The sequence below is a fragment of the Lepidochelys kempii genome, chromosome 20, assembly GCF_965140285.1.
Source record: "Lepidochelys kempii isolate rLepKem1 chromosome 20, rLepKem1.hap1, whole genome shotgun sequence".
Classification (NCBI taxonomy): domain Eukaryota; kingdom Metazoa; phylum Chordata; order Testudines; family Cheloniidae; genus Lepidochelys; species Lepidochelys kempii.
This window is the reverse complement of record NC_136399.1, coordinates 8,265,633-8,287,730: the sequence shown is the minus strand read 5'-3', so window position 1 is coordinate 8,287,730 and position 22,098 is coordinate 8,265,633. Positions and strand designations below refer to the sequence as shown.

General features: G+C 48.2%; 1 protein-coding gene across 7 annotated transcripts in view; it reads right to left on the bottom strand.

Annotated features, from left to right (window-relative positions):
* Positions 1 to 13,798, bottom strand: part of WIZ (WIZ zinc finger) — a 157,635-nt gene extending 143,837 nt beyond the window's left edge. For all 7 annotated transcript variants that reach the window (XM_078849683.1, XM_078849686.1, XM_078849684.1 and 4 more), the window contains exon 1: positions 13,591 to 13,798. The gene's annotated coding sequence lies outside the window, so the exon portion shown is untranslated. The remainder of the gene's footprint in view (positions 1 to 13,590) is intronic.
* Positions 13,799 to 22,098: the final 8,300 nt, after the last annotated feature.

Here is a 22,098-nt window from a genome sequence, read left to right as displayed (position 1 = left end):
GTGCAGACACAGTAAACAATATGACGAGGACTACTTCAACATGGATGTCAAGATGATTATTGATCCCAACCAATCCAGTCACACTGGGGATGAAGTTACTGTATAACCAACTTCAAATCACTGGTAAAAGTGAACACCACAACATTTCATAGTGGGTCTGAACAGAGCCTGAGCTATACTCAGGGAAAAGCAGTGACAACCATAGCTCCCAGAATCATAGCCACCATCTCTCATGGTGTGCTGCAAGGCAAAGTTATTATTGCACGTAGGAGGGTAAATCACATACATGAGCTGGAGAGGACATAAGGCTGCCCTACATAACCCCAATATGGCCATGTTTCAAATAAGCATGAATGGCTCCAGCCTCTACAATCCGGAAAGAATGCTAGCGAAAGCACAAGTGACAGCAAGCAAATGTACCAGAGAGCTAGAGAATAAAGGCACATGAGTAGAGGGAGCAAGAGAGCTAAGTTTATGTAGTAAAGGAAAGAGAAGGCCAGAGGAGAGACATGAGTCTATAAATACCTTCAAGGTAACAATATAAATGAAGGGAGGGAATTATTCACTGTCTCCTAAGAGGCTATTACCATACAAGGAGCAATAGCCTGGAGCCATTTACATAAACTGTTCTTAACCATGAAAGCAAAGGATCCCTAGAAGAGATGATAGGAGATGGAGTCTCCATCACTGCAGAGAGCCAGGAATGAGCAGAGACCAAGCATTTCTGGGAATGATGTAGAGGAGAGTCCTGTGAGCTCTGCAAGTGGGGAGGTGAGGAAATCAAACTGAATACCTGTTGTGATGGGCTTGATTCCCTACGATTCTCTGCCACCCCACCACAATTGTGCCAGCTACTCTACAGGAGCTACAAAAGGGGAGGAAAAAACCTGAACCAAACAACCACACGTTACCATGTCAGTAACACAATGAATTTGATCTTCATGCTTGTCTCTTTCAGAGCTTTCTGGAGAGGACTTGCACTGAGGAACGCTTGGCTCTCCCCCCAGTGTTGGGGAGGAGGGGACACAGCCACTGCACAACAAACAGAGATGCCTTGTGCTTATTTAAGTCTCACTCTTCCTGTCCCTGCAGCCTTGGCTCTCACACACAGTCCCCACAGAACCAGGCATTACAAAACAGAGGGCATCCCAGCAAGAAAGCCCAGCCAGTGCCAGTCACTGAGCCAAGGCTGCAGGCCTGGGTAACCTGCTACCCCTACCTAGTCTAGTTTCACCCTCAGCAAGACACACACAAAATTGCTTCATATGTATTTGCTCCATATGTATTTGCTCTTTTTCTAGCCAGCAGGGGTAGGACCTACCAGCTGGCTTTGATTGCCAAGAGCTTCCTTTAGCAACAAGCACCATTCCACGTGGAGGCAAGACACCTGGAGAGGGCTGGCTGACTCCATCAGGAGCCCATGCATGGCATGCCTGTGCAGCACTAAGTCCAAAACACGGACAGTGAGGATCTGCTGAAATCTTTTCCCTAGGTTTTTAGGATTCCATTGGGCTCTTTCCAGTCAAGCCTACAGCTGCACATTTTCAGTGCTTCAGACTCTGTACAAGTCCCTCAGGAACATATATAATCACCACACAAAAATACCCACACTGACCTCCCACTGGGATTCCCAGCATGTACCCAATACTTTAAACACTGATACATGGCTCTCCTCAAGGGACCCTTTGTGCTCACTAAAACTGTGAAGGGTCCCCTCACCCGGCCCTTAGGGCACGGGTGGGCAAGCTACGGCCCGGGGCCGCATCCAGCCCTCCAGACGTTTTAATCCACCCCTCAAGCTCCCGCTGGGGAGTGGGGTCCAGGGCTTGCCCAACTCCACGCAGCTTCCAGAAGCAGCGGCAGGTTCTCCCTCCGGCTCCTACGTGTAGAGGCAGCCCCAAGCCCCAGGAACTACAGCCAACGGGAGCTGCAGGGGCAGTGCCTGCAGACAGGGCAGCACGTAAAGCTGCCTGGCTGCACCTCTGCTTAGGAGCCATAGGGGGGAAATGTTACTTCTGGGAGCTGCTTGAGGTAAGCGCTACCTGAAGCCTGCACCCCGACCCCGTCCAGCGCCCCAGCCCCGATCCCACTCCCACCTTCCGAACTGCTTGGTCCCAGCCCAAAGCACCTGAAGCCCTCACCCCCGCCCCTTGCACCCCAGCCCAGAGCCCCCTCCCACACCCTGAACGCCTCATTTCTGGCCTCACCCCAGAGCCCACACCCCCAGCTGGAACCCTCACCCCCTCCCGCACCCCAACCCACAATTTCATTAGCATTCATGACCCGCCATACAATTTCCATACCCAGATGTGGCCCTTGGGGCAAAAAGTTTGCCCCCTGCTGCCTTAGGGTCTCACATTGCAGTGCCCATACTCTGCCCCAGAAGAGCTGGACATGAACACTAAGGATTCTCTCTAATGGCAGGAAGATGTCACTGCCATGTGGCACAAGATACCCACTCCTTCTGCCAAGGAACCAAGTGTTCCCTCTCTAGAGTGTGCCAGCCCGAGAGAGAGAGAAAACAGGCTTCAGACGCTGTGATGCCACATGAAGACCAGAGTGCTAATTTCTTTGCTGCCAGCACAGCACTTGTCACCTATTTTTAAAAGGCGCAGTAGCGAGAAGAGGGTGACTCATGCTTCTCAAGTGCTTTCTGCCCAAGGATCCCAGAGCACTTCAGACATTAGTTATCCCAGTTTCACAAATAAGGAAACTGGAATTAAGACAAAATTTCTTTGCTTAAATACAGAATACCCACTAGTTTGGGGCATCTGAAATGAGCCACTTAATACAAAGCACCTGCAGCTCCCATTGATTTCACCTGGAGTGGAGGATGCTCAATGCCTCTGAAAAGAGTAGCAAAAGAAAACCCCTGTCTAGAGAGCTGAGTAACTGACCCATTGTGTCCACTCACGCTCCACATTAGGAAGCGATCCAGGCCTGCGGGCAGTCAGAGGTTTCGCTTCATGTAGTGTACATGGTACCACAGACCCGCAAAAAGCCAGAGCCTAAACAAGAGGCAAGATTTTCAAATTCTGATTTCTAGCACTCATTTCAAACACGTCTCTTCAGAGCTCTAGAGAGACAAGGTGGTTGAGGGAATAGCTTTTATTGGACCTACACTGGATCCTCGCGAGAGCATGGGATTTGGGATGCATGCGCGGGACCGTGTTACCATGACTACTAATGAAAGTTACTAAATTTGGAATCCATGGCTGTGACTGCGTTATAAGCGAATTCACGCAATATAGATGCACATTCTAGCGAGGATCCACCGTTCTTCTATTTATGCAAGAAATCCAGAACTATCAAAGAAAGAAGCTAGTCCAATAAAAAGGTATTGTGTCACCCAACTGGTCTCTCTAATATCCGGGGACCAACATGGCTACAACTACACTGCATATATTCAGAACTCTTACAGTTCTGACCACAGAGGAGGTTTTCTAGAGACTGGTTGTACGAAGCATATGAAAGTTTCGTTACCTAGACACCAGGTAACTCTAAAAATATTCTCCATGGTGATGTCAACCCTAGAAGAGCACAATAAAAAACAGCATTTCTAATCTTCAAAGCACTTTACAAACTAACTCACTCCAGTGGCCTTGACTAAAAGGAATCAACATCAACTCTATATGATGGATGTCATGGTGCACACACACCTCATCAGGAGACAATATGTGTTAGGGGCAATTTTAATTACAGTTTACAACTAGAATCTGTGGGAGTTCTCATGGGTTCCCTCCTTCTTGGGAAGGGCTAGTTTGTTTCTGTGCGAGGAATCACATATAACCCTTTGTCAATGCCATGCATTACAGAGGGAAAGTGGCTGGGAGTGGGGTGAGCAGGAAAGACTCACCAGCAGGAGAGGGAAAGTTTGAGAACCCAAGTAGTGCTATTTGGAACATGGGGGAAAAGCAGGAGATGGGGTTCCAGATACCAAATTAACCTTGTACAGCTGCATTTCCAGACCCGTCCAGCTCCAGAGACCAAGGGGAGAAGCAGAGAATAGGGTCTCTGGTGCTGCTACCAAGACTTTGTGAGATCGTGAATGGGCTTGTGGGAGGTACTTCCCCAGGACACTCTTGTTAAGGGATGACCATGCTACAGAAAGCCTGTGAATTCCTGAGCTCACACAAACAGTATGCTGAGAAAGTGAAAAAACCCAGAACAAGGAAGTGGTTATACAAACAACTAACAGGCCAGCAAATCTTGGGAATTCACTCAGGACACTAGATTTGTGGCCAACTGAAGATTAAGAGGTAGCTTGAGCATAGTCTCTAGATACCCACGGGGGAGATTTCGGCTAGTAGGGGGGCTCTTTAATTTATCAGACAAAGACAGAAAAGCTGAAGTTAGACTGAAAATAAGGCACTTAAAAAAAAAAAAAAAAAAAAAAGGTCAATTTACCCTTGGCATAACTGATCTAGGACCTGTGATGCATTATCCATCACTTGAAGTCTTTAAATCAAGACTAGATGTCTCTTTCTAACACATACACTCTAAGTCAACAAGAAATTATGTGCTTGATGCAGAAATTATTAGGTGGGGTTCTCTGGCATGTGTTATGCAAGAAGTCAGACTGGATGGTCATAGTGGTTCCTAGCCTTAAAATCTATTAATCAATTTCTGCTACCCTGCTCTTTCTGGAGTTCCGGCCAACATAAGAATTTCTCTTTACTGGTACCCTCCTGCTCCTTTATCCCTGAATCTTTATCTGACCCCACCAAGAACTCTCTTAACAGCCACAGTTCTAGGTTATGCAGCAGGATCACAGGCAGTGAACACTTCTCTGCTGAACCTGCAGACAATACCTGGCCACTTCAAGTGCATCCAGAGTCACCAGCTATCGTGACCCTAAGCAGTGCAGCAGAGTAGCTGCCTGGTTTCTGTAGCAGCCCAGTGGTAGATTAGCTCCTGGAAGAACATTCAGGTCATGAGCACCAATGTCATTAGCCTATAAAGCAAGCAGAGGATTTGGCATCCCTGTACTGGCCCCAATATAGTGTTTTTGAATTAGAAATAATAGACAGCACCAGAGCATAGTAACATGTAGGAGGTTTTCCCAAGTGTCTTACAATGAAGTAGCCATAGAAGAGTAGATTGTCTGACTTGGATGATAAATAGGCAGAATGAAGAGCATTATAAAAGAGAGGAGTCTTAAATTATATATCAGGAGTCAAGGTCATGCATCTGAGCAGGAGAACAAACAATGGCCCATAGACTCTCCCAGTTTCATTGACAGCCACTCCCAATGTACATTGGATTCTTCCCAGAGTGAGCCACCGTGCAGTGGAGCCTGACAATGCTGCCATGCCTAGCACAACCCACAGATCACTTTCTCTCTGCTTTCAGCTTGCTGAAGGGAAAGACCGGCAGAACTTCTGCCAAGCCCGAGGCATCAGAAGGAAGACAGTCTCCACTCCATGGAGGCTCTAAGGGATAGAGACAACAGCAGTGGCTTGCTGGTACGTTGGAGATTAGAGTGTGCAATTTGGTGAAGATCATAGAGGCTTTTGACAAGCTAGGAGTCTGACATTCAATTCCGCAGTGGCTAGGAGGAAGGCTAGTCACTGGAAACCTGCTGTTGACCACTCAACACCATCTCAGATTTTGGGTAACTGTATCTGGGGTGCTTTAGACTACTGTTATTTTAGATGTGTGTTTGAGAAAATAAAAAAAAACAAGGATTTTTGGGTGAAAGCACTTGTGCATACCAATCATTTATCAGACAGAGGAGCTGTGTCCACATTGATTTATGTCCTGAAAACAAAGATTAGTTACCATAGTTTCGGGTTCAGAAAATCCCAGGTAACAGAAAGACTCTCCAAAATGTTCTAGCTCTGTGTCCAATCAGCAGTGGGAATGACACTTTCTTCCTCTCTTCCCAAACTGAGAGCCCCTATTCCCTCAGGATCACAGGCTGCTTCCTGTGGGTAATGATGCACACAGACAAGGACCTTCGCCACCGGTGACCCACCACCACCCAAACTGTTCTTTATGTAGCTTTTTGGATATTTTGCACAATTAATTCTTTTCACTTTTCTAATACAATCATGTTCTCTGGTAGCATTTCCCCAAAGGATAGAGGGACACACTTGTAAGTAGTTAATTCATTTTATTACATAGCAATGATTGACTGACATCACATCAGTCAGCTCAAGAGAATGCAAGTTAATAGAGGGCATGTGACACTGTCACATGCCCAAGTGCCTCTCCTTCCCAAGTAACCCAATGAACCCAAAGCACCTTGACACAGCACAAGCACCAGCTGTGTAGCTCTCTTAGGGTGATCAGATGTCCCGATTTTATAAGGACAGTCCCGATATTTGGGGCTTTTTTTTTTTTTTAATATGGGCTCCTATTACCCTTCACCCCCATCCCAATTTTTCCACACTTGCTATCTGGTCACCCTAAGCTCTCCTATCATTTTAGCTTAAGTCAATTAAAAGAGATTTAAGCTAACCCAATAGCATCCACACATATACAGCAGCTACACCTGTTTAAAGTCACACCTTTAGTTAAACTGCTGCAACTATGTGTTTAGACTGAGCTGTTGGCTGGTGTTATCGCTCCAGGTAAACTGGTAAATGTTCAAATCTACATGGTGCAGTACCATGGGACATATTTAGCTGGGGTGCCACCACTGAGGTCCATTCGATACTCCGCATCTTGTCTTGTGTTTCACCCACTCAAGTGACACAAAAGCAAAGCCTCCCTTCCCCCCGCACCCACCCTCAAAGAGCCAAACAAAATCCTGAATGTGGACATGGCCTTGGTTTCCTCCTTCTGTCCCAGGATGCAACCAAGGCCATGTCCACATTCAGGATTTTCCATGAGCGTAGCTACTTGGAGGGAGCTGTGCTGGTGCAAACCTCCGTGCAGACGAACTACACCAGTGCAACTTACCTTCGGGGTTTGCTCAATCAGTGCAAACCCCCTTGACACCAGCACGTCTACTCTAGTTTAGCTAGACCAGTGCAAAAAATCATGGACACAGGCAAGCCCCAACCCACTCTATTCCAGTGGCTACACAAAATCAATGGGGTTATCCTGGCAACAAGCAGCAGAATTTGGGCCTGGGTTTCTAGACAGGGAACTACAGGCCAGTCAGCCTCACCTCAGTCCCTGGAAAAGTCATGGAGCAGGTCCTCAAGGAATCAATTCTGAAGCACTTAGAGGGGAGGAAAGTGATCAGGAACAGTCATCATGGATTCACCAAGGGCAAGTCATGCCTGACTAATCTAATTGCCTTCTATGACAAGATAACTGGCTCTGTGGATGAGGGGGAAAGCAGTGGACGTGTTGTTCCTTGACTTTAGCAAAGCTTTTGACATGGTCTCCCACAGTATTCTTGCCAGCAAGTTAAAGTATGGGCTGGATGAATGGACTGAAAGCTGGATAGATCGTCGGGCTCAACGGGTAGTTATCAATGGCTCCATGTCTAGTTGGCAGCCGGCATCAAGTGGAGTGCCCCAAGGGTCGGTCCTGGGGCCAGTTTTGCTCAATATCTTCATTAATAATCTGGAGGATGGCGTGGATTGCACCCCCAGCAAGTTTGCAGAGGACACTAAACTTGCAGGAGTGGTAGATACGCTGGGGGGTAGGGATATGATACAGAGGGACCTAGACAAATTAGAGGATTGGGCCAAAAGAAATCTGATGAGGTTCAACAAGGACAAGTGCAGAGTCCTGCACTTAGGAAGGAAGAATCCCATGCACTGCTACAGACTAGGGAACGAACGGCCAGGCAGCTGTTCTGCAGAGAAGGACCTAGGGGTTACAGTGGATGAGAAGCTGGATATGCGTCAATAGTGTGCCCTTGTTGCCAAGAAGGCTAATGGCATTTTTGGCTGTATAAGTAGGAACAGCAGATCAAGGGATGTGATCATTCCGCTCTAGTCAGCATTGGTGAGGCCTCATCTGGAGTACTGTGTCAAGTTCTGGGCCCCACACTACGAGAAGGATGTGGAAAAATTGGAAGACGTCCAGCGGAGGGCAACAACAATTTTTAGGGGGCTGGAGCACAATGACTTATGAGGAGAGGCTGAGGGAACTGGGATTATTTAGTCTGCAGAAGAGAAGAATGAGGGGGGATTTGATAGCCGCTTTCAACTACCTGAAAGGGGGTTCCAAAGAGGAGGGATCTAGACTGTTCTCCGTGGTAGCTGATGACAGAACAAGGAGTAATGGTCTCAAGTTGCAGTGGGGGAGGTTTAGGTTGGATATTAGGAAAAACTTTCACTAGGGGGGTGGTGAAGCACTGGAATGGGTTACCTAGAGAGGTGGTAGAATCTCCTTCCTTTGAAGTTTTTAAGGTCAGGCTTGAGAATTCTATGAAATTCGCTGGAATGGGAAGACTCATCACACTCGCAATCTCATAACCCTTTCTGGTGAATTCCTGCTACTGGAATGGTTGCAAAACAATTTCATATGTGACCTACTGATTTCATTCAACTATCACTTGGCACAAATGTGTGTTTGGCCTGAAGTTTTCCATACTTGGTCTCAGGAGAACATGAAAACTGGCCTCTAGTTAGGAAAGACCATTCTTATTTCATTAGCAAAATACATATTTTCCACCCCAATTGATCCTGTCAAAAATCTCTCCTTGTAAACCAGTTTCTATGGAGTGTCACTATTTCTCCCCTTCTCAAACACCTGTTCAGTTGTTTTTAAATTGCACGATGATGGGTCGCAAGGTGATATGGTGATCTCCATACCTCTTTTTAACGTTCAGTATCTCACCAGGCTCCTCAGAAAATCTGCATGAGAAAGATCATAAACACAACACAATCCTCTGAGCTCACATTTGCCTCACCAGGAATCTAGGAGGTCTAATAAAAGTTGCAGATCCCTCAATTGTGGGGCTACCACACAATTTTTATAGCATTTTGAAAATTCGATGGGTGTCATTTAAAAAATGTTTCTATCTTTCCTCTTTGCCAAGACAGCATCCCCCACCCATGTAAACAGATGCACATTTGTCCTGTTAACCCAGACTTGCAGCAAAATGCCTCTTGCCAAATGGAAGCATCATAAACTCTTTCCGGCTCCATTCACCTCCTTGAGATGCAAGCTTCAAAGCTGAACCAGGGAATTTTAATGCTAAAGTGGTTAAGTATGGGCAATCACCTCCTTTCCTAACAATCAAAAACAAGGCTCTTCCATGCCAGAGCTCTGCAAGTGGAATGTTGTACGTACACAGTTATGCATCTAAAAAACTTATTTCACCCAAGCTGCCCACACTGTATACTTTATGGTGGGATCTGCTGGGCATGTGTTTCTGGTCCACAGAGAGTCAACAGGCTACATGGACTTAGGTTCTTCCCAGTTGTTTCTTCAGGCACCCAGGTTCTTCTCTAAGGGCCTAGGCACCTAAGCATGGGGGATGCTGCTGCTATCTAAGGCCTGGTTTACTCTTAAAACTTATACTGGGATAGTTATGTTGCTAAAAGCGGGAGTGGGGGGGAAGAAATCATACCCTTAACAACATAGCTGTGCCAATAAAACCTGCAGCGCTGCCGACAGAACAGTGCTCCTGTTGGCGTAGCTAATGTTATTCGAAGTAGTAGTATTCCTGTACCAGCAGAAGGACTCCTATCAGCTTATGCTGTGTCTACACTAGGGCTATGTAAACATAGCTATGCCCACATAGGCTCCGTAGTGTGGACACGGCCTACAAGCAGGATGAGGGGCAACATGAGCTGCTCCCAGGGGCCAGGGCCAACAGCAGGACTGAAGTGCTAGTCACCCCCAAGAGCCATCAACAGATCCATAGCCACCAGTTGGAAAGGAAAGTCTAGGGGAGAAAGAGGCAGCGACTGGGCAACAGGTCAGACTGCATGGGGAGAAAGAACAGCAGGACAGAGGAAAGGGGAGCAGGAGATAGTGTGATTAACTTATTTTTAAATGGGAAGGACAAATAGACACAAAACACTTCCCTGATGTTACTCTTCCATGAAGAATTTGCTGTAGTTGCTATAGAGATACTGCATAATCAGCTAGGGGATCATGAATTTGTCTTAGACACTTCTTCCCAAAGACACACTCCACCTTATGAACAAGTCTGAGAACCCCATTTCATGGTACAGACTTAACAGCATAAAAAACAGTTTAAAATAGCCTTTCACAAGAGAGGTGTGCACAGACCCATGCCGTGTCATTGAACCCTAACTTTTGCATCAGATAGATTATTTAATCTGTAAAATTTAATCTTCCATGCAAAACAACTATTGGTGAGTCAATGAAGATAGATGAAAATAAGAACAATTGTTCTGGAATCAAATCAAATGGGAATTCAGGGAACTTGGGAAGCTCCCAAATCAATTCCCCCCCCCCCCAATTAATGGCAAAGCCACATTAGGGGCTGAAGTCAGGTTAGACAGGATCCCATAAGATTTCCTTCCTCAGAGAAACCTCAAAAGATCAGCAAGACATCTCCCAAATGCCTGAATGGCATGGATCTTTCTCTGAAGTCACACTAATGAGAGCATTTAGCAGAGAAAGAGGGGCTTTTCTTCTCCCAGAGCTGGAACTGGAGAGGGATGTATCCCCAAAGGAGATCTTCCTTCTCTTCTGCTTACACAGTCGTAGTGCTGAGGCTAGGCAGGCTGGCAAATCTAGCAACAAGCATTTAGCTATATGGGGCTTTGCTGGTATTTGGATTATCTGAACTTTGTTGGTGCTAGGATCTTTGGGGAATTTGGCTCCAGGGTCTTCCATGACAATGAACTTACTGAAGAATCTGACAGGGAGAGATTTCATGCTGCAGTAGGATAAGCAGAGATATAAGCATTCAGGGACTTCAGCAACGTTATCTGGGAAAGCTATCCCTGGGGCACCTCTCTCCCCCCAGGATGCCAACATTCCCTTCCCACTACCAGTAGGGTCCCATGGTCATGTACATTTCTGCACAATTGTAGGGTTTTTTTTTTAGTTGCTATCTAATTATACTCCGTTTCTTCACCACCACCAATTAAAACAATATTCCAGCCTTTCTGGTTGCAAAACAAGCCTTCAAAACACATCCCATGTTTAAGCAATGCCCGAGTCTGCAGACAGCCTGAAACAATTGCTCTAGAGGGGGACAGGGGAGATGAACTGGCCTATTCACTGTATTGGGCTGTACTCTGCTATTTAAATGCCTACATTGTTAAATTATTTCACTGCTGATCACCTTTTATGCCAAAACCTGCAACTGTATCATACCTGCTGCCAAAGCCTCCAGCTTCTCCCTCCCTGCCCGCACGCCCTCCAGCTCCCTCCAAGGCAGTTGCTGACTCTCAACACAGAAATCCAAGCCTTGAAAAAAACTGACAGTTCAGAGGCTGCATAAAATAAACTATAATGAAGGTTCCTGTACTTGTGAGGGGGAGAGGGCTACATAGAACACAATAATTCAGGTATGATGAACCTCATGGGATGATACCTTACCCATTAGCATGAATCATAGAATATCAGGGTTGGAAGGGACCTCAGGAGGTCATCTAGTCCAATCCCCTACTCCAAGCAGGGCCATTCCCCAATTTTTGCCCCAGATCCCTAAATGGCCCCCTCAAGGATTGAACTCACAACCCTGGGTTTAGCAGGCCAATACTCAAACCACTGAGCTATCCCTCCCCCCATGCCCATTAACTCCCTGCCCCAGGCAACACCAGGGAGGACACCTCCCTTCAGGGGCCACCAACAGCATCACTTCCTTGAAGTACAGTCAATTGCCCTATTGCCTTCTTTGCCCATGCCTGTAAGGATCCCCCATCACCTCCCATGCCTAGATCAACAGCAGCCTTCAATCCTTGGGCATTACCAGCCTCCCTGTTGCATCATCTCCTACATCATCAGCATCCCTACTCCATCAACTCCACATAACCCACTCAGGCACCATCAGCATCCCTGACAGCTCCTTTAGAGAGGGCTGTATCAGCCACCCTGACATAATCCAACCACAGTTACTGGCTAGGAAGAAGCTTGCAACAGATGAGTCATGTCACTTACTGGCCTTCTGGAAGATGCTCGGACAGCACAGTGATAGGCTTGAGAACCTTGAATAGAAAGGTTCCCTATCTCTCCTCCCGCCACTGGTGTGTTACTTTATGGGGTTTTACATCTAACTCCAAAAGATTTGGCACTGTGTCTGGTCTCTACAGTAGGATTTTTTCATCTTTAAATTCTCACCGTTGCTATCCATAGCTGTGCTCCATCTACGGGAGCAGTGCTGGGAGCACTAGTGGCCACATGGTCTAACCAGCCCCCAGCGTTTTAAGCACCCTACTGTCTCACTCTGCTCAATGCAGCTCTAGATTACACTGTGGTTAGAAGTGCCAACAGCTGCTGGCACAGTATCCACACTCCCACTGGTGAAGCTCAACCAGCAGCAGCAATGGAAGAAAACTTTAGGGAGAAAATCCTAGCATGGCACATCCCAGAGCCCTCCCCATGCCAAGCATTGTGCCTTATGCACTAGCTGCCTGGTAGGATGATCCTCATTGTTATTGGCATTATGTTAACACCTAGGAACCCCAATCAAGGAGCATGTTCCCACTGTGCTGGGAGTTGTACGGACAAGTAAGAAGTCAGACAGTCCCTGCCTCAGAGAGCTCACAACCTAAATGTCAGGCAGCTCAAAAGAGGTGGACACCATACCTGATGCCCCCTTTCCTCATGAAAAGACAGCATCCCTCCTGCCTCGCCTCCCCTCCCCAGGCCCCATCAGCTTCCCTCTCATTTCCTTCCTGGAGCAGCATCAGCCCACTGCCCCCTACCCCAGCAGTCTGCCCTCCACCCCCAGCACCTGTCTTTCAGCACTGCAGCATCCACCTGAGCTCATCTCCAGGCACCAGCCTCCCTGCTCCTTCGCTCACCATCATTTCCCCAGCTACGGGGCACCATCAACTCCTGCTGACCCCCAGTTCTATCAGCCTCTCTGCAGGACACCTGGCTCCCAGCCACCCCAACGACCCCTAGCACCAGGCTCCCAGCCCTTGATCATCCCCCTGCCCCCTCCCCTGACACCAGCCTTCCATCCGCAGGCACCTGGGACTCAGTTCCCTCCGCCGTCCCTCCCAGACAGCTGGGTTGCCCTTCCGCACCCCCAACCCCCTTACTCCCTTCCCGGAATAGCTACGTCCCTTCCCCAGCTCGGGCACCGGGGGCCCCACCCCCAGAATCCCCCCCTTGCTCCCCTCATCTGCCGCACTGCATGCCCCCACAACCCAGACACCTCGGGCCCTGCCCCAGCAGGTCCCCGCCCCACTCCAGACACCTGGCGCCCTGCCCCCAGGATTCCCCCCGTGCCCCACACCTGGGCCCCCCAGCATCCCTCCGGGCGCCCCGCCCCGGACACCTAGGTCTCTGCCCCCAGCATCCCCCGCCCCGGGCACCTGGATCCCTGCCCCCACCCCCAGGGCTCCCCGCGCCGCGCCCGGACACCTGGGGCTCTGCCCCCGCCCCACCCTGCCCAGCTTTCAGCACCCCGGACGGGGCCGCTCCCCAGGCTCCGCGCCGCCCCCCCGCAGGGCCGGGCCGGGCGCCGAGTCCCCGGGGGCGGCTCCGCTTTGTCCCCGGCCGGCCGGGCTCCCAGCGGACACTCACCCGGTCACGCGCCGTCCCCGCCTCCCGGGCGCCCAGGGGGCCGGGCCCGCAGGGCTCCTCAGCGGCCCCGCAGCCGCCGCCGCCTCCTGCCCGGCTCCGGCCTCCGCAGCAGCACCAGCGCTGGGGACATGGTCCCTTTAAATCCCCCCCCTCCAGGGGCCCGGCCAGTCCCGCGGCTGCCGCTGCCTGCGCCGCTCCGGCCGCTCCCCCGCCCCCCTTCCCGCGGCGGCGCCGCCAGAGCGCGTCACTGAGCGCGCGACATTGCCGCCGACGACATCTTGGAAGAGGCAGGGGAGGTAAGTGCCAGGGCCGAGGCCGGACCTCTCGCGCCTCGCGGCCGCCATGTTAGGAGAGGCTAAGGAGTCCTTTGCCAAGACCATGGCTTCCCTCCCAGCGGCACGGTTGGATTACGTCACTCGCAGCGTGACGGTCAGAGCCCCCCCCCCCTCCATCTTGGGAGAGACAAGCTACACGCCCCATGGTCGTGGCTCAGGTGTATTGCGTCACCCAGTAGCGACGGCTATTCCCTACCGCCATCTTAAAAGAGGCAGGGGAGGCAGAGGCGCGACCCAGGGTCTCGTTCCTCCGCGCGTGGGTAGGCAGCTCCACGCAGAGGGAGGCGGGCGCCCCTCCCTCCCAGGTAGGGTGACCAGGTGTCCCGCTTTTATAGGGACAGTCCCGATTTTTGCATCTTTTTCTTATATAGGCCCCTATTACCCCCTCACCCCTGTCCTGATTTTTCACACTTGCTGTCTGGTCACCCTACTCCCAGGGGATAACAGGCTTGGGGTCAGCCTCCCCCCCGGCCCCCAATGGATGACCGGCTTGGAGGAGACTGGCAGGCTCTCCCCACCTCCCGCAGGGTGACAGGCGGGGGGAAGGCTCTTCTCCCTCACATAGAATCATAGAATACCAGGGTTGGAAGGGACCCCAGAAGGTCATTTAGTCCAACCCCCTGCTCGAAGCAGGACCAATTCCCAGTTAAATCATCCCAGCCAGGGCTTTGTCAAGCCTGACCTTAAAAACCTCTAAGGAAGGAGATTCCACCACCTCCCTAGGTAACGCATTCCAGTGTTTCACCACCCTCTTAGTGAAAAAGTTCTTCCTAATATCCAATCTAAACCTCCCCCACTGCAACTTGGGGTGACCTACGTGGGGGGGTTGCCCCCTGCCCCTCATCGGGTGGGAGCCTCTCTGTGAGCAGCAGGCGTGGAGCCGTGCTGCAGGTGGCTGCGTGTCCTTCAGGAGGCTCGGGGTAAAAGTAACCTCTAGAGCAGGCGTTCTCAAACTTCATTGCACCGTGACCTTCTGACCAAAAAAAAAAAAAAAAAAGACTACACCACTCCAGGAGTAAAAAGAAAAGGAGGACTTGTGGCACCTTAGAGACTAACCAATTTATTTGAGCATAAGCTTATGGTGCCACAAGTACTCCTTTTCTTTTTGCGAATACAGACTAACACGGCTGTTGCTCTGAAACCTGTCACTCCAGGAGTGGGGACCGAGGCCTGAGCTCCGCCACCCCAGGTGGGGAGGCCAAAGCCGGAGCCCCACTGTTCTGGGTATGGGGACCAAAGACCAAGGGCTTCAGCCCCAAGTGGGAGGCCTGTAACCTGAGCCCCGCTACCCAGGGCTGAAGCCCTCATGCTTTGGCCCCAGGCCCCAGCAAGTCAAACGCTAGCCCTGGCAACCCCATTCAAATGGGGTCGCGACCCACAGTTTGAGAACCGCTGCCCTAGAGCAGTGGTCTCTAAAGTGGGGTGTGTGCACCTCAGGGGGTGCACCAGAGGATCCCAGGGGGTGCGCGGCAGGAGGAACGCCGCCGGATGGCACTCCGCCGTGTTTTTTTCTTCAGCGGCAGCTCTGCACCCCTGCGGCAGGTCTTCCCTCCTTCTTTTTTCGGCGGCATGCCTGCGGTAAGTCTTCCCCTCTCTTTTCTTCGGCGGCACCGTGGGGGTGCGCCATCCAAAAACTTTGGAGACCACTGCCCTAGAGTGATATCAGTGGATATTAACCCCAACCATGTGACACGGCTAGTCACTGTATTTTCTGCTAATCACATGATCAGTCCCCACTGACTCAAGAAACTGGAGCAAAAAAATTCTAGGCTAAGACAATGCCAGGTGCTGTCGTTCGTTTTGGGAGAGCAGTAGTTTCCAAAGAGCGTGTGCCTGGCAACCCGCAAAAGAAGTGGCTACACCACAATCTGCGCCAGTACCACTAACGCCACTAAAGGTCAGCCTAAAAGGAGGGCAGACATCATCAAGCAGAGCAAGGAGAACGCTGGCATTTCTTGCTAAAGACCCAGAATTCTGCTGACAAAAGGAACACTCCTCCAGCCTGACAATGGGAAGGTAGTGGAGCTGTAGTGGTGGTCATGTGATCAAAACCCCACTGATGTCCAGATAGAATTATTGCCAGGTGTGCAATATTGCCTATTGTTCGCTTAAGGACTCCAACCTGTCAAAGAAGGCTAAAAAACTGTATAAAAGACCCTTGGGTCTTGATTCTTTTTATCTCAGATCTGCTTAAGCTTCATCAGGGGAAGTGTGAGTCGCAAGATTGAGATCTCCAGTCCTAATCTGGATTCACCCTGAATATGAATATTGGACTGTAGCCTATGAACTAATTCTGAAAGAACTCTTTGCAACTACAAAGCTCACCATCTCTACTATGAATATGATCTCAAACTGTACTCATGTCTGTATGTATACTGATCTTTTAACCAATACTCACTCTCTTTTCTTTAATAAATTTTTGTTTAGTTAATAAGAATTGGCTGTAAGTGTGGATTTGGGTAAAATCTGGAATATTCATTAACCTGATCCTTTGGGATTGGTAGAACTTTCTTATATGATGAATAAGATTTTCAGTAATCCTCGTCATATTTGACTTGGGTGTCTGGGTGGAGGCCTGAGGCTGGGTTGCTTTAAGGGAACTGTGCTGTTGGCTTCTGGGTAACCAGTGAGGTATTATAGAAGCTGTTTTGTGCTGGTTTGGTAAATCTAAGTATTGGATTGTCTGCCCCATTCTTTGCAGTTCACCCTAATTGAGTAACTCCAGTGTGACACCCTAGGACCCTGGTCACAGTTGCAAATCGATTTTATAAACCCATTGCCTCAGACTGGGCGAGGTAACAAGCACTGTCTGGTAGTGATAGATGCTTTCTTGAAGTAGGTGGAAGCCCACCCAATGAGAAACACATCCAGTACTACAGCTAAGGTGCTGCCAAAGCAGATCTTTTCCAGGTTCAGACTACCTGATGTAATCTATTCTGACCAGGGCCCTCACTTTGTAGGTGATATGGTTAGGTGTATGTGTCAGGCATTTGGGGTAAAGCAGAGGTTGCATATTGCAGGTCACCGTCAAAGTTCAGGTTTAGTAGAACGAACCAATAGAATCCTAAATACTGCATTGAGAAAGATAGTGAAACAGTCAGGTAAAGATTGGGATAGGAAGCCCCGACTGATTCTCATGACACTAAGATCAACAGTAGCTTCACATAGGCTTACTCCTCATGAGGTCCTGGCAGGCAGACTCATGAGATCCCAGAGCAGTAGTGGCTGGGTGGAATGCCATTGGATGATTATCAGCCACGGGTTCTGACAGATAAATTCATGAGTGAGTTGTTAGGATTCCATCAGTAAGATCCAGAAACAGGTTGTGGTCAACCTGAGAGCAAATAGAAAGCTAATGGACAAACATCTGGGGGACACCTCAAGGGTAACCAAGTGGAACATCGGGGACAGAATGCTGTACAGGTTTTATATGGAAAAGAGCCATGAATTGAGCCCCAGGTGTCTGGATCCTGTTGTTACTGTTAACAAATCAAGTCCCACCGTTTACCAGGTTGAAATTAAAGGGAAAAAGAAGCAGGTTTTAAAGTGGTTCCACTCTTCCCAATTGAAGAGCTGGAAGGGCCAATAAACATGTAGAGGAAGGCACAGGTGAGCTCTGACAGTACTAAATGCTTAGAGGAAAATGGAGGTTCCAGTGAGCTCTGTCAGTACTAAGCGCCCAGAGGAACACAGAGGCTCCACTAAGCTCTGTCAGTACTACTTGCCCAGGAGGAAAGCAGAGGCTTTCTTGGTGTAAGTCCTAGTAAAGGTTTGTCAGTGCTAAATATAGTAACCTGTCCCTTCTCTTCCTTTGCTTTTCAGGTGCTACGGAAAAATGCTCTGGTGTATTTGTTTATGTGTATGGGCCCTGCATTTTGGAAATGCAGTGACTGTTAACACTGGTGACCATTTTAGTTGTGAGGCTAATAACAGTTACGTAATCCAAGGAATGCCTCTTCAACTTAATGGCATCATAGCAATATACGCAAATGAACGATTGACCAATTGTTACGTGGTCTGGGAAGACAAGTCCAGTGGAAAGACTATGACTGCCTTCATGGTAGACAGTGAGTCAAATGTAACCCTAGAAAATGCTAATGGAGACACGCTTGTATCCGTGTTCAGATTGGATGTTGGATGCACGTGGATAATTAGTGATACTTTTCTCACTGGCTGCACTCTTCAAGTGGCAGTAAACAATGGTTCACTTTGTTCATATGTGGAAACAAAACTGAATAGTTGGATGAAAGTTGGGGTAAACACTATTGATATTGAAATCAGTGTTAAATAAGAGCTGTAAAAATTAATTTGTATACCCCTATTCAAATGTTTACTGGACACATGCAGTGTATCAACTTCACAAATGTCAGACATTTTGGTTCACAGAATAAGAACAAGTTTTGTGAGTATGGAAATGTTACATTCAGTGTTAGGTGCATAAGTAGCATTGATGTAGACGTAACCGGTAAATGGATTCACTGGCCTGTATGGTCTCAGGAAGGTCAAGGAAGTTACTGTTGTTCGTAGACCATATAAAAGTTATATCGGAGCTGTGGTGGTGAAGAGGGACATAAAAAAAAAAAACTACTGCTGATCGACCCTCGTTACTCTCTGAAAAATAATGTCACTTCAGTTAGATATCTCTGCGTACAGTATAAGTATGCACCTTATGTAATGCCACTCAGGGTGGGATGGTACTTCTGGCTGGAAAGCATCACAATAAGGAACTCTAGACTCAGCAAGAGAGACACCCTAGCTATGATCCTTGGAGGGTTGGGCACTGGCCTAGGTGTCCTTAACACTATAGATAAGGAAATCTTGGCTAGCAAGATAGGGGCTATAGGTGCAGATATAGCTTCCCTTTTGCATGCACAGACAACATCCCTAAACCAACTGAATGGGATGCAATGTAGAATTGCTAGCGTACTGCCAGGGTGGTTAAGGATCCAGGAGCAGGATCATCTGAATATTATAACTGCTTTAGATGTCCTGCAGACCAGTGTGTCCCTGGCCCTGTCCTGTATGCTGTCTCAGGACTAGATATTCACAGTAGCAAAAGATCTAATCAGAGATGGGTTTAGTGGAGTTCTGCCAATAGAGTTGAGGGGAGTCATCTGGAGAAACTTCACCATCTCCTTTGAACAAGATCACCAACAATGGTGGAGGTTAGTGAATTTCTCTTACACAAATGAGATTATAATTATTGCATTTGTCTTCACTATTGAGCAGGCCCAGAAGGAACGGATTTACTCTTTGGTTCCACTAGGACTTAATGTCAGTTAGTCTGTCTTTATGCCGGTAGAGTTGAATAGGTGGGTGTACGAGAAAGAGGGTACCTACAGGAGTGTTAACTTGAACTCCTGTGTAGAGGAGTATGGTATAGGTTATACCTGTGGCTCAGGGGTAATTGAGACATCCCATATCTGTTTAGATCCTAAAACTTACAGAGTAAGTGCCAGTGATTATAACTGATCTGTTATTGTATTTGTGGATACAAAATGCATCTGCATTAGAAGTTGGTATCCAAAGTTTGTGGTAAATTATTTCCATGAGGTATTTCACAATCCCTACGTTAACCCGTGCCTGTGCTCTGTACCATCTGTGTGATGAGATGTGGTATTGATTTTGTTCTGACCAATGTGTCAGTGCAAACCAAGAGCATGCATTATGTGCTCTATGATCATGTAACACCAGTATACATGGGTGCAAATCTTTCTCTGCTCAGAGAGATTGTACATCGTCCAGAGCTTAGGCAGCAGTTGAGGCAGCTGGAGAAAGATGGAGAGGAGGTGATGCTGACAGTCCATCACTCCTCTAGGCAAATAAGGACGATTCTGAAGTGGGTGGCTTAAGAGTCTAGGTTCAGCCACTGGTGGGAAGGATTATTCAGTGGGTCGACTAATCTGAATGAGATATGGAGTATCTTCTTGCACCCAAGAGTAATGGTATTGATCATTCAGATCTAATGATAATAGGAAGGGTCATATTGGTTTGTTAGGTCAGAAAAAGAGTTAAAAGGGTTACCAGTATTAACCAAAGGTTAATATCAGGGTAGTACTTGGAGGTAATGGTTCCTTTCACTCAACAGCTGTGAAAGAAATTAACCAAGGGTTTAAATCTAGGTAACATTTGGGGTTACTTGGACAATGGACGGACTACCTTATACAGATATAGTAATGTGGGGGCTCAACATTTGTATTACTGCACATGGCCACGAAAGAGGGGAAATGTAAACAGTGAATTGCCATTTTGGTTATTCTCACACTCCTGTGTCCTCCATCTTAGATAGGCTTCTTGTTGTCTCTTAGTCGCAATTTGGCACCCTTTTTCCAAGTACTTGTCCCTGATTGGACAGTCACAGCTTTGTTGGTGTTTGAAATCTTTTAGGCGGTCCGTGTAAGTAACGGATACTGCAGCTGCCTGGATACTGCTGGCAAGTCTGCCCAGTAACCAGAAAGAGCGGGAAAGGATATGTGATCAATGTGAAAATCTATATAAGGACTTGACACACAGCGACTGGTTCCAATCTGTCCTAGTGGCAGCCTGTGCCCACGTCTGGTCAGGGGAAAGCAAGAGCTCCAGCTTTGTTAGTACTATATAGACTGGTTCATAGAATCTCAGGATTGGAAGGGACCTCAGGAGATCATCTAGTCCAACATCCTGCTCAAAGCAGGGCCAATCCCCAATTTTTGCCCCAGATCCCTAAATGGCCCCCTCAAGGATTTAGCAGGCCAATGCTCAAACCACTGAGCTATCCCTCCCCCGCCTATGAACCAGGTAGTACTATAGACTTGGGGAAAACAGAGGTTAGCTCTGCTAGTAGCGGAGATGAAGAAAAGACTATGAGGAGACATGCAAGCTTACCATTGCTCCTGGCCCTTTCCTTGGCAGAGGTAGTCCTGACGGCAAGTTCCTGAGCAGTGTCTCCTGGGTTCCAGAGGCTGGTTCCTGGTTGAAGACTTCAGGGTTCTAGATCCGTTACCCTCATCCTTGTTTCCTGTGTGGATACGGTATTATAGAGACTTTTTATACACCTGTTTTCCACTTTTGGTTTGGGTTTGGGTTCAGGCTTCATGCCACAGTTATCTTAAACCTACTGTGTGATTTGTTAATAAAATCCTTTTTGTTTAAGTATATCACTGATAGTTTTCACTGTCGGGGAAGGTTGGTGGAGGTGTGAGGATGACAGTTGATAGATGCTGTTGTGGGTATTCTTAAGCTGGGAGGGGTCCTGTTATTTTGGATTCCTAATTGCTCAGGCAGTTCAGGAGGAGTAAATTGTGTGACCTCTCATTGAATTGTGTAACATCACTGTTAAAAATGCACCACTTATTTCTAGCCTGAATTTGTCTTGCTTTAGCTTCCAGCCGTTGGATCCTGTTCTGCTTTTGTCTACTAGATTGAAGAGCCCTTTCCTAGCAGAAATCTTCACAAAGCATGAGTTCATGTGGGATTGTTTTCTCACATGCTAACTGTGAATCACACCCTAAACCAATAAACCAAACCTAGCCTAACAAACTGACACAGGAAGCAGCTGTTGTGCTTGTCCTGACTAGGAAAAGTGGCTGGACTTAGCCCACATGTGTTTTAGCTGTAGATATCTGCCACATTGGAGCTAAAGGCCTTGCCTCTACTCCTGAGCTAGGTCACCAGCTCAAGTTAGCTAAGCTCAAGCCAAACTAGACCACTTGTCCTAGCACATGCTTCCCATAGCGCTTCCTTTAATGCCAGCAGGGCAAGGCCAGCTCCACAAAGTTTGTCCTTCTTTTGGATTTACGGAGGGACCCAGATCCTCAAAGGTATTTAGCTTCTAACTCTCATTGATTTAAATGGGACTTAGGCACCTACATGCATTTGATGCTCTGGGCCTTAGTGTCTAGAAATGGAGAGAAGTGAATGATGCCCCCTCTCACTGTGTCCTATCTGTAAGCGCTTGGGGGCAGGGGGCATGTCTGTGTAGCAGAGCACCTGACATAACTTGGGTGCTGTAAAATTAACAAAGAGTGAGGGCCTTCACAACCTTCATGGAAATCCCACCAAAACATCCTTAACCTTGCTGCGAGCTGTCAAGTGTTCTAAGATAATTCCCAAACTAGGTCACCCAGCCCAAGGTCTGCTGTGTGGAGTTCTCCCTGGTGGAGAGTTCAGCAAAGGTCCCCAAGCATCACATTTG